This window comes from Piliocolobus tephrosceles, chromosome 14 (assembly GCF_002776525.5).
Source record: "Piliocolobus tephrosceles isolate RC106 chromosome 14, ASM277652v3, whole genome shotgun sequence".
Lineage (NCBI taxonomy): Eukaryota > Metazoa > Chordata > Mammalia > Primates > Cercopithecidae > Piliocolobus > Piliocolobus tephrosceles.
This window is the reverse complement of record NC_045447.1, coordinates 68,326,310-68,343,812: the sequence shown is the minus strand read 5'-3', so window position 1 is coordinate 68,343,812 and position 17,503 is coordinate 68,326,310.

Genomic DNA, 17,503 nt, shown 5'->3' with positions numbered 1-17,503 from the left:
CGAGGTCAGGAGATCGAGACCATCCTGGCTAACACTGTGAAACCCCGTCTCTACTAAAAAATACAGAAAACTAGCCGGGCGAGGTGGCGGGCGCCTGTAGTCCCAGCTACTCCGGAGGCTGAGGCAGGAGAATGGCGTAAACCCGGGAGGCGGAGCTTGTAGTGAGCTGAGATCCGGCCACTGCACTCCAGCCCGGGCGACAGAGCAAGACTCCGTCTCAAAAAAAAAAAAAAGTCAGGAAACAAAGATGCTGGCAAGGCTGTGGAGAAATAGGAACACTTTTACACTGTTGGTGGGAGTGTAAATTAGTTCAACCATTGTGGAAGACAGTGTGGCAATTCATCAAGGATCTAGAACCAGAAATACCATTTGACCCAGCAATCCCATTACTGGGTATATACCCAAAGGATTATAAGTCATTCTACTATAAAGACACATGCACATGTATGTTTATTGCAGCACTATTTACAATAGCAAAGACTTGGAACCAACCCAAATGCCCATCAATGATAGACTGAATAAAGAAAATGTGGTACATACACACCATGGAATACCATGCAGTCATAAAAAACAATGAGTTCATGTCCTTTGCTGAGACATGGATGAAGCTGGAAGCCATCATTCTCAGCAAAGTAACATAGGAACAGAAAACCAAACACCGCATGTTCTCACTCGTAAGTGGGAGTTGAACAGTGAGAACACAAGGACACAGGGAGGGAAATATCACACACCGGGGCCTGTCATGGGGTGGGACCAAGGGGAGGGAGAGCATTAGGACAAATATCTAATGGATATGCGGCTTACAACCTAGATGACGGGTTGGTAGGTGCAGCAAACAACCATGGCACATGTATACCTATATAACAAACCTGCATGTTCAGCACATGTATCCCAGAACTTAAAGTTAAAAAATAGAATACTTGGAATTAATTTATTGAATTATCTTATGTATTTTGTAGCTGAACAATGAAAACTGAATATTTTTCAAGCAGAGGTTTGTGGTGGAGAGAAGCACATTAAGAAAACACTGGATAACTTTATTCCATGAATAAACATGGGGCAGACATTTGGTTCTCCTCCCAGTCTTTCTCAGGGGAGGAACACCGACCTTAGGCAATCTGTAATTTTCTCTCAATAGACTGTTTAGCACCATAAACATCTAAATTTGTTGTTTAAATTTTCTTGTCAGAAGTGGTTTAGAATGTCCTTCTTCTCTTTAAAGTGTTCATTCATTAACTGTTTCCATTTCTGAACAAAATTCAACATTTGGTTAAAACACTTCTAAGATTCATGCTACTAAATTACTGGAATTGAAAGTAGTACGAAAAAGTACACAGTTCTTTATGTTTTCTTTTCCTATAAATAGGCTTTAGTTTACTCTTTATAGAAATGTACTTTTAAAAATATAAGGTAAAAATAAATGTAGTAGGCAGTGGAGTTGAGGACATATTCAAGAAATATCAAGTTTGAATAGTTATTATTTAAGTGTCATGAAATTTGCAATTACTTTTTTGATAATACATCTTAAAGTCTTTATGGAAATTCTTTATTTCACTTTGCTATATCCTTTTTATTGATATGTGTTCAGAAATAAACATCTGACAAGTATACATAAAAATAGGTTATATAACAAGACAGAAAGTACAGAAACTGCCCAGAAGATGGTAAAGAAAGAAAAGCACAGTGCAAGACATCAAAGTTAACTCTAAATTCAATCCCAGAAAACCTGACAAAACTTTATGTGTCAAGTTTCTGTTTTAAAATTTTACTTTGATATAAAGGGAAGCTAGAATTTTAGTCAAACTTAACAACTAGATAAATTTCTGAAACAGAGAACTCTGCTGTGAAACGGTGTGAATAAGGTGTAGAAAACATAATTCAGTGAGGAAACCAAAATGAATTCAATGTTTGTAAGTGAAAAGCTAGGATTCACTGTTGAAAAAATGTGTGATGATTGCACTATTGCAAAATAATTAAATTTGTTTATAAAATAAATAGCTTTAAAATCCCACATTTTTTCAGTTTTTAAATGTTAACTTGGAATAAATATTGTTACAGCCAAATTAAATTAAGTTTTTTAGAATCTGATGTAATTCACACAATGGAAAGAAAAATAAAAGTATCCAGGTAGCTGATTAGAGAAAGTGTATAACTGTGCTAATGTCCAAATCTAACTGAATGAGTGAATACTGTGATTTGAATGAGAAATAGGACTCATAGAAAAATACTCAAAAATTCTACATTAGAAAATTAGACTTTTGATTATTTTATATATTCACTAAAATATGTAATGGAAGTGACAGGGGACTAGCATCTGGCAGAAGTGAAGAGATAACTAATTTGCAATTGACAAGTAAGATATGGGTGATTTTGAAAAAAATGGATGAAGATATTGAGTAGGCAATAAAGAAAGTAGTCTGTACTAGATAGGAGCCTGTTATATTCATGGATAAGAATGAGTGGGCCAAATCAAGAGTAGAAGCTCAGAAAGAGGACACTGGAAATTCAATATTAGAGTATTATATAGGAAATGACACTATACAAAGAACCAAAATATATAGACCAATGGAACCCATAAGACAGCACAGAAATAAATCAATGCATTGACAGTCAACTGGTTTTTGACAAAGCTGCTCAAAAACACAATGAACAAAGGACAATATCTTTAATAAATGGAGCTCAGAAAACTTAATATTCCCATGCAGAAAAAATGAAATTAAACCCTTAGCTCACACAATATGCAAAAATCAATTAAAAATGGACTAAAGCATTTAACATGAGATAAACTCTTATCTCACACAATATGCAAAAATCAACTAAAAATGGACTAAAGCGTTAAACTTGAGACTTGAAACTGTAAAAGTACTAGAAGAAAACATAGGGGAAAAGTTCCATGACATTGATCTGAACCATGATCCTTTAGATATGTACTAAAAAGCAAAACTAGATAAATAGGATTACATAAAACTAAAAGGCTTCTGTACAGCAAAGGAAACAATCAACAGAATGAAGAGACAACCTACAAAATGAGAATATATCTGCAAAACATACATCTGATAAGTTGATATCAAAAATATATAAGGAATTCAAAAAGCTCCATAGTGAGAAAACATATAAACAAATTAAAAAATGGACATAGAACCCCTGAATAGACTATTCTTAAAAGAGACCACACAAATGACAAACAGGTATATGAAAAAATACTCAGCCTCACTACTCAGAGAAACGCAAATTCAACCCACAATGAGCTATCCCCTCACGCCTCTCAGAATGAGAAGCACCAAAAAGATGAGCAATAACAAGTGTTCATGAGAATGTGGAGAAAACAGAATCTTTGTAAACAGCTAGTGGGAATATAAATTAATATAGCCATTATGGAAAACAATTTGGAGGGTCCTCAAAAACATAAAATAGAATTACTAATAAGCCAACAATCCCACTACTGGCTATATATCCAAATGCTATAAAATCAGTATGTGTAAGAGATACCTGCATTTCAAAATGTTTATTTTAGCATTATTTACAATAGCCTAGATATGGAATCATTCTGTCTATCAAGAAATGAATGGTTAAAGGAAATGTGGTGTATATACACAGCCAAATAGAACTCAACCTTAAAAAGATGAAAAGCCTGTCATTTTCAACAACATGGATAAACTGAGAAGACATCATGTTAAGTGAAAGAAGCCACAGGAAGACAAATACTGCATAATCTCACTTATATGTAAAAGATAAAAAGTCAAACTCATAGGAGTAGAGAAGAAAATGGTGGTTATCAGAGGTTGGAGGTGGGAGAATTAGGAAGATGATGGTCAAAGGACACAAACTTGTATTTTGGAGGAATAAGTTCAAGAGATACATTGTACATCATGATCACTATAGGTAATATATTGAACATTTGAAAATTGATGAGAGTAAACTTTAAGGTTCTCATCACAAAAATAAAAGTGAGGTAATGCATATGCTAATTAGCTTGATTTATCCATTCCACAATGCATTAGGTTGGTGCAAAAGTAATTGTGGTTTTTGCCATTAAAACTAATTGCAAAGACGGCAATCACTTTTGCACTAACCTATATACATATATCCAAACATCATATTGTACACCATAAATATATATAATTTATACCTATTTAAAAAACAATAAAATATAAATACATAGAAATAGGAAGACATGTTTTGAGAGGTCAAGGGAGAAGAGAGATAATTTTAAGACCTTTTCTATAATGTTAAATACTTAAAAAGTAAGTGTAGATTGTATGCCATAAATGACAAAATCTTTGCCAACATATCCTGTTTTATGTTGACTCCAGCAAAAGCAATTTCTTTGAAAAAGTAAAACACAAAATAAATTGATGAGGCATAATGGGAAGATGAGGACATAAGAGCAAGGGATAAAAAACAAATATTATTTTAAGAACACTGGTGATATGGTTTGGATTTGTGTCCCTGCCCAAATCTCACACTGAATTGTAATCCCCAGTGTTGGAGAAAGGGCCTGGTGGGAGGTGACTGGATCATAGGGATTTCCCATTACTGGTTTAGCACCTTCCCCCACTTGGTACTGTATTGTGAATGAGTTCTCATGAGATCTGGTTGTTTCAAAGTGTGTGGCACCACCCACCTCTCTCTCTTCCTCCTGCTCTGGCTGTGTAAGATGTTTGCTCCCCCTTTGCCTTCTGCCATGATTGGAAGTTCCCTGAGGTCTCCCCAAAAGCAGAAACTGATATGCTTCCTGTACAGCCTGCAGAACTGGGAACCAATTAAAGCTCCTTTCTTTATAAATTACCCAGTCTCAGGTATTTCTTTATAGCAGTGTAAGAACAAACTAATAAAATTGCCTATGAAAAAAAGAAGAGCGTGATTGATGAATCCAAGAGGAGATTTTTAAAAAATTGAATTTCAATAATATCTTAACCTATTCACCCATGGTATTCTGCTTGTAAAAAGAATTTAAATGTTTATATTTTTGACAAACATAATTTTCCTAATGTTTTATTTTCCCCACTTCAATAGCAAAAAATCGGCAAAATGCAGTAAGAGAGCAGCAAGCAGAAGGGGACTGAAGGCTAGAAATCATGCCAGTCACAATGATTTTTTCTTTATTAAGCACATCCGTATGAGCTAATCTTCACTCATCATTGATTTATACAACTCCAGGAAATCAAAAGGGGAAAAAAATACCATGAATTCAATGTTTCTCAAGGTAGGGTCAACAGACCACAGGCATCAAAATCATTTGGGCACTTATTATGAATACATCCCCCAAGGTCTCTACTAATGGCATATACAAGAATTCTATTTATAATAGAAATCTTAAGTAATATTTATGGTAAGATTAGTGAGAAAAATAAGATACAATAAAACTGAAGTTTTGGGGAAAAGGACTAAAAATATTTATTTGAATTAGCAAGACTGAATAAGTTTGGAAGCCTTTGTTCCAAAATCTTAATTATTTTCTCACAATAGAGATTGATGAGGGAGAAGTGGTATGGTATATCTTTAAGGTTCTTTATCTCTAACATTCTATGATCTAATAAAGGCTAGGGCAAGCAAAACAGATATTATTTAAATTGACAATAATTATTATAGGAGTCATTATTTTAGGTGAGATCCAATATATTCTGTTTCTGCTTTTATTTTTCTGTTTCTTGTTTTCTTTCTTGTAATCAAATTGTTATTATTTTAAAAACAGCAACTTTGCAAAGCAAAAAATTTATTTTGTAGCCTTACCCAAAGTATGTTAAAATGTTAACTTTTTTTTTCAGACAGTAATATTGATTCTTTTATTTAATATCTTTCTTGAAATATTAGAAGTTTTTAAGTATTTAAATGTTTCCCAAGTTTTGTGGGTATTCTTTCTGTTTATGAAACAACAGGACATTAAATTAAAAGAGTCTTTGGAAGTTTTTTATTCTAAATCCTCATTTTAGACCTCTGTTTCAGACCAAGATGAATAAACAAAAGCCAGATTTACCACACAATCTGGAAAAAAAAAAAAAAACACATAAAAATATAGGAAATAATGGTTTTTAAGATGTCATCAGTCAACAATGGATAGTGATTTTTAAGATATGGGAAATAAACAAAATGACTCCTTCCATTGATCTAGCTTACTGCCTAAAGAGAGTGCACCAGCAAACGACAGTTGTCGGGGGAAGAAAATAGGCTGAGCCCAGTAGTTCCCTGAATTGAGATGAGAATAGCTTTCCAGGGAGGTCAGTGACGACAGAATTTACAGAATAGAGATCCAGACAGGAATAGTCTACGCAGGCAAAGTTCCAAAGATCTGGAGAGGGGAGCCCTTATGTTTCCAGATGAGTGTTGATCAAACCGTGTATCAGAGGAAACTACCCAGGGTCAGAAAAAACATTATCATTATCCTCAGCACTCATACGGGCTCAGTGACAATGCCTGCTCCTACCAGCGATAAAGAAAAGTCTCAGGGCACTTGGTAGAATATTAAGAAGGATTTTGCCTCGCTATTTAGGCAAAATTAGTACTGGATTAAATGGTGCTCTGATGCCACCTCATCAAGCTTAGAAGCAAAAACAGAAAGTATGAAACTATTTCCAAATAATCGCAACCTACAACAAAGATCAAAAATATTTATAGAAAGTCAAATACCTACCACACAAATCACGATGTCAGGCACCTGCTATAAAAATTACCAGGTGTTCAAAATGGCACAAAAAGACAACCCATATGGAGAAGAAAATTCAGCAAACAAAAGTGACCCATGTAGTTAGCATTAGCAGAAAAGTACATTAAAACAATCGTCATCCCTGAATTCTATATGTAGCCATACAGCCCACAGGCTAGAAGAAAGGTTGAATATATTAAATAGGGACATGGAATGTAACACAGACCCATTTTGAATTTTTAGATCTAGAAACAACTATGTCCAGAGATTAGTGAATTGGAAAAAACAACGTTAGAAAATAGTCAAAGTAAAACATGAAGGGGAAAAAGAAGACTGAAAAACAGTGAAGAGGACATCAGTGCACTGTGGGAGAAATCAAGTAACCTCATGTAAGTATAATTGGAGTATGAAAGGAAGCTAAGAAAGACTGAAGGAAGTAAGAAAAAAAAGTGAAGGAATAATGGCCAACATTTCTCCAAATCTGAGGAAAACTTAGTCAGATCCAACCTCTTCTTTTAGAGGTTGGAGATACTGAGAGACTCATCTATTAATGTTCCTTAAATGACCAGTGGTAGATTAAGGATAGTTATAACCATGTCTGCTAATACAGGCAACTTCCATCACACCATATAATCTATTATCTTTTTTTGACTTTAAAACTGTATTTTAAGTTCTGGGATACATGTGCAGAACATGCAGGTTTGTTACATAGGTATACAGGTTCCATGGTGGTTTGCTGCACCCATCAACCTGTCATCTACATTAGATATTTCTCCTAATGTAATCACTCCCCTAGACCCCCCACCCCCCAACAGGCCATGTTGTGTGATGTTCCCCTCCCTGTGTCCATGTATTCTCATTGTTCAGCTCCCACTTATGAGTGAAAACATGTGGTGTTGGTTTTGTGTTTCTGTGTTAGTTTGCTGAAAATGATGGTTTCCAGCTTCATCCATGTCCCTGCAAAGGACACAAACTTATCTTGTTTTACAGTTGCATAGTATTCCATGGTGTATATGTACCACATTTTCTTTATCGAGTCTATCATTGATTGGCATTTGGGTTGGTTCCAAGTCTATTATCCAATATTGGTATTATGTCACAAGAAATTGTATTTCATTATGAACCAGATTTAATCTGTATGTTTTACTCCATCTTTCTAATTTGAAAAGAAATAAAAGAGTCTAGATGGGAGAACAGTGGATTTTTATATAAAAAGTGATAATAAGGTAGAGAATTTCATAATTTTTTTCCTCTAAAAGACCTTAAGCAGCTCACAAATATTATGACAGCAGTATATATTTTATGTTGATTGTTGGTATCATTCAAGAAAAAAAGCCTTTTAAGCCACCTAGAATAGTTTTTAAGTATATGGACCCTGGACCCAGATTGCTTCAAATTCAAATCTCACCTCCTCCACTTACAATTCAGTGATGTTAGCGACGTCAATTACCCTTTCTCTTGAATTAGTTTCCTCAACAAGTCGATAATTAAGTTGTCTACTTTATTGAGTTGATATAAGAATCAAATGAATTAATATTTGTAAAATGATGAATACATTGTCTCACTTATAGCAAGAACATATATTGGTTTCATAAATGACAAGTGGACGACTTGAAATCCTATTTAACATTCCAAATTTTCTCCCTCTTCACTACATTTTTTTATACACTGTGTCTTCTCTTTTTTTTTTCCGTGTATCTCTCTGCTTTTAAAAATCATTTTACTATAGAAGTCGTTATCATTTGACCCAGCCCGGTGGCTCATGCCTGTAATCCCAGCACTTTGGGAGGTCAAAGCAGACAGATTACTTGAGGTCAGAAGTTCAAGACCAGCCTGACAAACATGGTAAAACCCCATCTTTACCAAAAATACAAAAAAATTAACCAGGCATAGTGGCGGGCACCTGTAATCCCAGCTACTTAGGAGGCTGAGTCAAGAGAATTGCTTGAACCCTGGAGGGGGAGGTTGCAGTGAGCTGAGATCACACTACTGTGAGGCAGAATGAGACTGTCTCAAAAAAAAAAAAAAAAAAAAAGAAGAAGAAGAAGAAAAGAAGAAAAAGAAAGAAAGAAAAAGAAATCATCATCATTCTAGAAAATTAGGTAACTACACCCTTATTTTTATATCTATTCTATACAGAGTATGGTGTATCATGCCTTTTGACTTAGGCTTTTATTATCAGTATTGTATATACTATTTTTTAATTTGTTTGCAATAATTATTTAATATTAGCTTGTTTTGAGTATTTTACATCATGAACAATGCTCTAATAAGTGCTCTTATGATATATGCATATACTTTCCCTTTTTGCTCAAAGGCCTTCCTATCCTTTATCTGGCAACGCATCCACTTCCAAATACATTCTACTGCCCTTTTTCCAAAGTCAGCTTTCTCTCAACCATACCAGTCTTCTGGCTACTCTCTCTCTTCCCTGCTTTTCACCTACTATCTCATAAAGTGTCCTGTATGCTCTACTTGTTCTTTATCATCACTAATCTACTTCACATACTATTTTTATAAACCAAGACCTCACTATATCTACTTTTATTATATTGAAATTGTGCTATAAAACATCAAAAACACCATATTGGTAACATTTTCTACTCTGCAGTACATGTAACTGATAACTAAAACCTCACCACCCCTCTATTGAAATTCTGTTCCCTTGGATTTCATGACTTAAAAAATTTTTTTTTCATTGTGTGTGACTGAAAACGGAAAAACTCAAGATGATTTGACTACCCAGTGAAATGTATCTGCTCACATAATTTAAACATATAGATTATACAGCTCCAGGTGCCAGTGAACATAGGGCTCAAGTGGTAATAAGAAATGATCCTCACAATTTTTAGTTGGGCCTTGTTCAAGTGGGCTCTTCCTTTCTGGTGGTAAATGATCTAGCAGCAGCTCCACATTTATACCTTATCCTCCTAGAAATTCCAGAACAAAAAGTTTCTCTTTCCCTGTCACTTCACCAAGTTTCCACAAGAGTCTTGTCAGCCACTTTCACTCACATGTATAGTTCTAAAACAATTGTGATGCCTAAGACTATGGAAAATCAGGTCCTAAAACTGCCTGATTCAAAGTGTCATAAGCCAAAATAAACCTTTTCTCTACATTCTGTTACTCTTTCAACAAAATTATCATAGTCACAGGTTTTGTTTTCTCCTCTTTAACAAGCATGCAGATCCAACTGATTCATACATTTTAATGATTCTAAATGAATAGTCAGTGGATGGATAGCATTAGAGATATTATGTATATTAAAAATATGTTAACTTTATTCCATTTAAATTTCCTTCTCACTGTTCTGGGTTCCATACCTCTCATCTGGAATACTACACTGCTCTCTTGACGAGTTTTCTTGATACTTTTTCCTACCATGCATTTCTGCTGCTATGCTCCTCCTGACACACCATTTTAAACAAGTCACTTCTACTACTTGCATATCTTCAAAGGCTTCTTATTGTCTTTCAAAATCTAACCAACTTAGCCTGGCATTTAGATCCTTAATAATGAGACCTTAAATAATTTTCCCATATTCTATCACAGTCTCTAGGTTCCCACTTATGACTTTTCTGTGAAGGTGACTTTCCCCTAATCCAAATTAAAACAAAGATCCTCCAAGTGACTTTTAACAAGTCACTTGACCTTTGAGTGCTTTCATTGTGAGGAAAAATAAAAATGTAGCTCCACATATTGTTTGATAGGTTGCATTGTTGAATTGCTTAGTGCAAAGAACACTGGGCTTCTCAGATTAAATGCATTCTGCGAGTGCAGAGCTTTGTGTCTACTAAGCCAAAAAGAGCTGAGGGTTAATAACTTCCAGAGATTCCTAATTGAAAAACCTGGGTCCCCTCTAGCAGACAACATTCATTGTTATGTTTTAATTTACTACATGGAATTGAACTTTTATTCTTTACCTTTGAAGTGCCTTTACAAGTTTAATGCCACCAGATTGTGCTATCCATTTAGATAGTAGATTTTCATTAAAAATCATGTACAGTTTAATCAATCCTCTTTAGCAAGCTGTGAATTGTCTTATGGTATTGATTGCAATATATCTAAACAAATCCATTTGGAAGAGATAGAAAACCAACTGGGGCTTTTGTGTTATTCCTCTTCTAAAGAAGCTCTATTTTTCCAGCTTTGCTTTTTCAGAGAGGTTGGCAATGTTTCCCAGCTTACGTCCTAAAATAAAATACAGCATGAACACAGAAACAGCATATTTTATTTATACGCAGAAAACCTTCTTTATTTCATCACGTGGAGTTTTAAGCCATATCTTTCCTGGACCTGAGGAGGTGGGCTGTGCTCTCCCAGGGGACATTTTTGCTCTGTAAAGATAATGATTCCTAACTGACTACAAGGCCAACATTCCTGTTAGCACACTTCGTTGCCTTTGTAGTGCCACAGAAACTCACATTACTATAACCTCACTTTCCACAGCTCAGTATGATCTTGGCAACTGTCTATTGGAACAAGACTTCTGTGGACTTGTGACAACATTTTCTCAGATACCTGTGACTCATGTTCCGGGAGCCTTTCTTTGTACCTGTATTTCTCATATTTCCAGAGTGGAAATCCTATCTGGTCAAGGCAGATTGGTCTCATCTCTCTAAGTACCCCTCCCACTTTATCTCCCACTTACTCTTAACGAACATTTACTATGTTTCAAGAAATACATTAAGAATCAAATACAAACCCCCTGTCTCTAAAAAGACATTTCTCATGTGTTTTCTCCACATGCTACACCTTGCATTTTCTTTTCTGTTCAGTTTCTACCCATTCTTTAAGGTCCACTAATGCAACAGAATCCTCCTCTGAACTCATGGCACTTTGGCACTTAATGTAACCCTTTGCACCTTTACATATAGTCCTTTATATTTTGAGTTCTTTATTCATATAAGTATGTCTTATCTCTTAATAATAAACTCCTTGGGGAACTAAAGAGGCTTCCAATTACATCATTGATCACCAAGATTGATTTTATATATCCTACTGCTTTAACTCAAGTGATAAATATTAAAGTATAATATAATCTCCCTTAGTACATGACCATCCAATCCATTCTTCTCTAAACTATTGTTTAGCAACGTATGGACATAGTATTTTAAAAATCGGACCAGGCGCGGTGGCTCACACCTGTAATCCCAGCACTTTGGGAGGTCGAGGAGGGCAGGTCATGAGGTCAGGAGATTGAGACCATCCTGGTTAACAGAGTGAAACCCCATCTCTACTAAAAATACAAAAAATTAGCCGGACATAGTGGCACGCTCCTATAGTCCCAGCTATTTGGGAGGCTGAGGCAGGAGAATCACTTGAACCCAGGAGACGGAGGTTGCAGTGAGCCAAGATTGCACCACTGCGCTCCAACCTGGGCGATAGAGTGAGACTCCATCTCAAAAAAAATAGAAGAAGAAGAAGGAGAGGGAGAGGGAAGCAAATTAAAACTGAAGTATTACATTTAAGGATATTAGTTCAACATTTCACTGTTACATTGTGCTTTGTTTAAATAATAATTAGAACACAGAAAGCCATTTTCTCTTTCCTACTTTGCTACTGCTTTTTATTCATAATAGTCTCTTGTAATTGAAATTTATTTATTCTTATGCTTAATTGAAAAATATGTATTTTTTCTGGTATCAATATTAGTTCTTGCCTGGTCATTTATGTATCACGAAGTTCATACTACCAGATGATTTTTTTTTTGTCTCTCTCTCTCTCTCTCTCTCTCGCAACACATAATCGGATTCTAAATATTTAACTTGGGTTATGAAAAGGCACACAATACAACAAATAGACAAAATTCCTCATATTGTCTAAACTGGGAGGTTATTTTTTCATCTCTAAATATAATTTCTTAATATAATTCTAGGCATGAATCAAAATAGAGACTGTTATGAAACTAGATCTTAAAATCATGTGGTTAGGGCATTTAAAATTAATGTTTTTAAAATGATTACTGTGATAATAAGTGTAAAATTTGTTATTATTTTTACTATTGTTGTCAGGTAACACAGCATGGGTGTATTAGGATTCTCCAGGGAAACAGAACCAATAGGATGAAGAGAGAGAGAGAGAGAGAGAGAGAGAGAGAGAGAGAGAGAGAGAGAGAGAGATTTATTATGAAAACTGGTTCATGTCATAATTTGTAAGCTGGAAAACCAGGGAAGCCAGTGGAGTGGCTCAAAAATGAGATGGAGGGCAGCTGGGACTGAGGAGAGCTATGCAAGTCTTGAAGTCTGAAGGCCAGAGAACCTGGATTTCTGATGTTCAAGGACAGAGAAAATATATGTCCAGGCTCTGAGAGAGAGAGACTACACACACACACACACACACACACACACACACAGAATTTCATCTTTCCTCTGACTTTATGTCCTATTTGGACCCTCAGTTGAATGGGTGAGGGTGGGTCTTGCTTACTCAGCCCACTGATTCCAATGCCACTCTCTTTCAGAAATAGCCTTCCAGATATACCCAAAAATGATGTTTTACCAACTATCTCGGTATCCCTTAGTGCCATCAAGTTGACACCTACAATTAACTGTCACAATGGGAGAGTGGTTAAGTACAGATTATGAAAACAAACTGCCTAGAATTGGGGGCTGGCTCCACCAAGTTTTTTTTTTTATATAACATTGATAATATTAAATTTTCTAATCTTCTGTTTTTTCATCTCTAAAATAAGCCAATTCACAACATAGAATTATAATAATTAAATGAGGACACATATTAAGGATTCTGCAGAGTATCTTGTCAATTTTAAGAACACAGTAATTATTACTTCTTTACTTACCTCTCTTTACTCATTGAATTTATACAGCCCACTAGGACCTTCAGATTACATGAAATAAACTGTAACTTATTAAATATAGATAACTCACTCAGAGCAGCATGGCCCGAATCCAGACTTAATCTTGGGCATTGTAATTTCAAGTTGGATGCTGTTTCTACATTGATTATATCCCCTAATGATTTATAATTGCTTTCCAAAAGGAGGGTATAGATGGAGATAGATTATAAGCTTTAGGGCAAGTTCTTGGTTTCTCAGTTTCTATCTTCTAAATAAAGAACAAAAGAAGTAAGAAAATATTTGACTTCCTTAGGAAATAATAAAAGGTTCTAGAAATATCTGACAATTTCTATCTTCTATTTTGCTTGAACTTTGAAGATATATAAAGCTGAGAGTGCAGTTTAAAGTGAACTATAAAGTTCTATAAACTGCATATATGTGCAGTCACATGTAACATGTCTAGCTTATCTTGAGGCCATTCGCTGAAGCAGTTTTCAAAATTCCAGTAATATAGTATGACCAGTTGTATTACATTAATATGATATATTATTGTTATCATACTTCTTGGGTTGCCATAACAGAATATCACAGACTTAGTAGTATAAACACAGAAATTTATTTTCTCACAGTTCTGGAGGCTGGAAGTCCATGCTCTAGGTGCCATCCTTATTTTCTGCTAAAGCTTCTCTATTCCTGGCTTGCAGGTGGCCACGTACTCACTGTAGTTCTCATCTGACCTTTCCTCTGTGTGGGTACACTCTTTGTGTGCCTTCCTTTCACTATAAGAATACCAGTTCTGTTAGATTAGAGATCCACACATGATCTCACTTAAATTTTAATTAGCTCCTTAAATCACCTATCTCTAAATACAGTCACATTGAGAATTAGAGCTTCAGTATAAGAATTTTGGAGGGACCACAATTTGGTCCATAACATTGACATGTCCTTTTGATCCAAATTAATGATCTCTTTCAAACAGTTGAAATTTCACTATACAAACACACAGTTTTATATTTTAAGAAAAAAATAGGACTTATATATTTCCTATATGCATTTATTAATTAATATACTTCAACAATGTGAAACTGACATTTGTTCACTATTATCCATATTAAATTTATACATATTGCAATTCCTATACAATTGCACCACTGGAAAATTATGTGTAATGAATTCTATAGCCTTAAGTAAATCCATGAGTTGAAGCAACAGATTTTTTTTTTTATATTTCAGTAGTACTTTTTACAAATATACAGCAGTGTCTGTTTATCTAATAAATCAAACTACACTGGCTGCTGTGATACATGATTCTAATCTTTGTTAATGACTGCAAGATGTATGCTACACACAGCTGATGGTGATTCCAATTGACAGCTTCAGCTGTCAACCCTCTTAAGAAATAGCCCTTGATTTGAAACAGCTGCCTCATCCAATATTATCTTGCACTCTCCTAGGAAATCTTGCGTCCAGTGACTTGCCCACCATGGTATAAGAAGGCCCATTCTCACCAAAACGCAAGACAGTTTTGAAGAGCCATTACAGCCACCTAGCTCCTTGTGGCTGACTGAGATCATTTTTGTGACTGCATCTCACCCAACATCCCATTCTGCTTAATCCTGTTCCCTTCCTTCGCCTTCCAAAGAGCATACCTGGGGAACCCAAGCTGCAACCATAACAGATAATTTTCGTAGCACTGTTAAAGGCATTAATAAGACACAATAGGTCAAAGACATATTTTCCCCCAAACAGTATAGATACATATTTTCAAAACTGTAAGTCACAAAATCATTTTAGTGGGACATGAATAACATTTTAACAGGAAGAAAATTATCAACAAAGAAATTCTGGACTTAAAATGAACTCTAGACAAAAGGGGCCTAATAGACATATACAGAATATTGTACCCAAAACCTGCAGAATATACGTTTTTTCATCTGCACATGAAACATTCTCCAAAACAGGCTATGCACTTGACCATGAAGTAAATCTCAATAAATTAAAAAAAATAAAATTATATCAAGTATTTTCTCATACCACTGTGTAATGAAACTAGAAATCAATACCAACAGCAACTCTTAAAATGATACTAATACATGGAAATTAAACAACTTGCTCCTGAATGATTTTGGGGTAAACAATACAATTAAGATAGAAATGAAAAAAAAAAATGAAACAAATGAAAATACCGACATAACAGACCAAAACCTCTAGGATACAGCAAAAACAGTGCTAAGGAAACATTTATAGCATTCAATGCCTACATCAAAAGAATATAAAGATCACATGATAACAAGCTAATGTGACATCTCAGGAAACTACAAAACCAATAACAAAGCAAACCCCAAACTAGCAGAAGAACAGGAATATCAAAGATCCTAGTGGAACTAAAGGAAATTGTGACCAAATAAAGAATACAACAAACCAAAGAAACAAAAATAAAACTAATTGATTGCTAGCTAGATTAACAAAGGAAAAAGAGAGAAATTTCAAATAAGCAGAAAGGAAAAAGGAGACATTACAAATGATACCACGAAATACAAAAGATCCGTCAGACACTACTACCATACTATGAGCATCTCTAAACTCACAAACTAGAAAATCTAGAGAAAATTGATAAATTCTTAGAAACATACATCCTCCTGAGAATGAACCAAGAAGAAATAAAAATCCTGAATAGACCAATAGAGAGTAGTGAGATTGAATAGGTAATAAAAAATCTCCCAAGATTTTTAATAAATCAAACTACACTGGCTGCTGTGATACATGATCCTAATCTTTGTTAATGACTGCAAGATGTATGCTACACACAGCTGATGGTGATTCCAATTGACCGCTTCAGCTGTCAACCCTCTTAAGAAATAGCCCTTGATTTGTTTTTTTTTTTTTTTTCTTTTCTTTTTTTTTTTTTTTTAATTATACGTTAAGTTCTAGGGTATATGTGCATAACGTGCAGGTTTGTTAAATATGTATACTGGTGCCATGTTGGTGTGCTGCACCCATCAACTCGTCAGCACCCATCAATTCATCATTTATATCAGGTATAACTCCCAATACAGCTGCCTCATCCAATATTATCTCCTACTCTCCTAGGAAATCTTGCGTCCAGTGACTTGCCCACCGTAGTATAAGAAGGCCCATTCTCACCAAAATGCAGGACAATTTTGAAGAGTTCAGGACCAGACAAATTCACATCCAAAATCTAACAGACACACAAGAAGAATCGGTGCCAATCCTACTAACTCTATTCCAAAAAATTAAGGAGAAGGGATTCATCCCTAATTCATTCTAGAAAACCAGTATCACTCTGATACCAAAACCAGGCAAGGAAACTACAAAAAAGGAAAACTACAGGCCAATATCCCTGGTGAACATAGATGCAAAATTCTTCAACAAAATACTAGCAAACAGAATCCAACAGCACACCAAACAGATAATAAACCATTATCAAGTAGGTTTTATTCCAGGGATGCAAGGATGTTTCAACACACACAAATCAATAAATGGGATTCAGCACATAAAATTAATTAAAAACAAAAATCTTATGTTCATCTCAATAGATACAGAAAGCCCAGCATTTCTTCATGATTAAAAAAAAAAAAAAAACCTCAACAAACGAGGCATAGAAGGAATATACTTCGAAATAATAAAAGCCCAATATGACAGACTCACAGGCAACATCATAGTGAATGGGAAAAAGTTAAAACGTTCTCCCTAAGAACTGGAACAAGGCAATAGTGCCCACTTTCACTATTCCTATTAACCATAATACTGGAAATCTTATCCAGAGCAATCAGGCAAGAGGAAGAAATAAAAAGCATCCAAATGGGACAAGAAGAACACAAATAATCTTTGTTAGCTTAATTACATTTTTACCTAGAAAATCCTAAAGAGTCCTCCAAAAGACACCTAGATTTGATAAATGACTTTAGTAAAGTTTCAGGATACAAAATCAATGTACAAAATCAATAGCATTTCTACATACCAAAAACATTCAAGCAGAGAACCAAATCAAAACCTCAATCCCAAGTAATTCCACTACATCCAAAGAGCTACAAAAATAA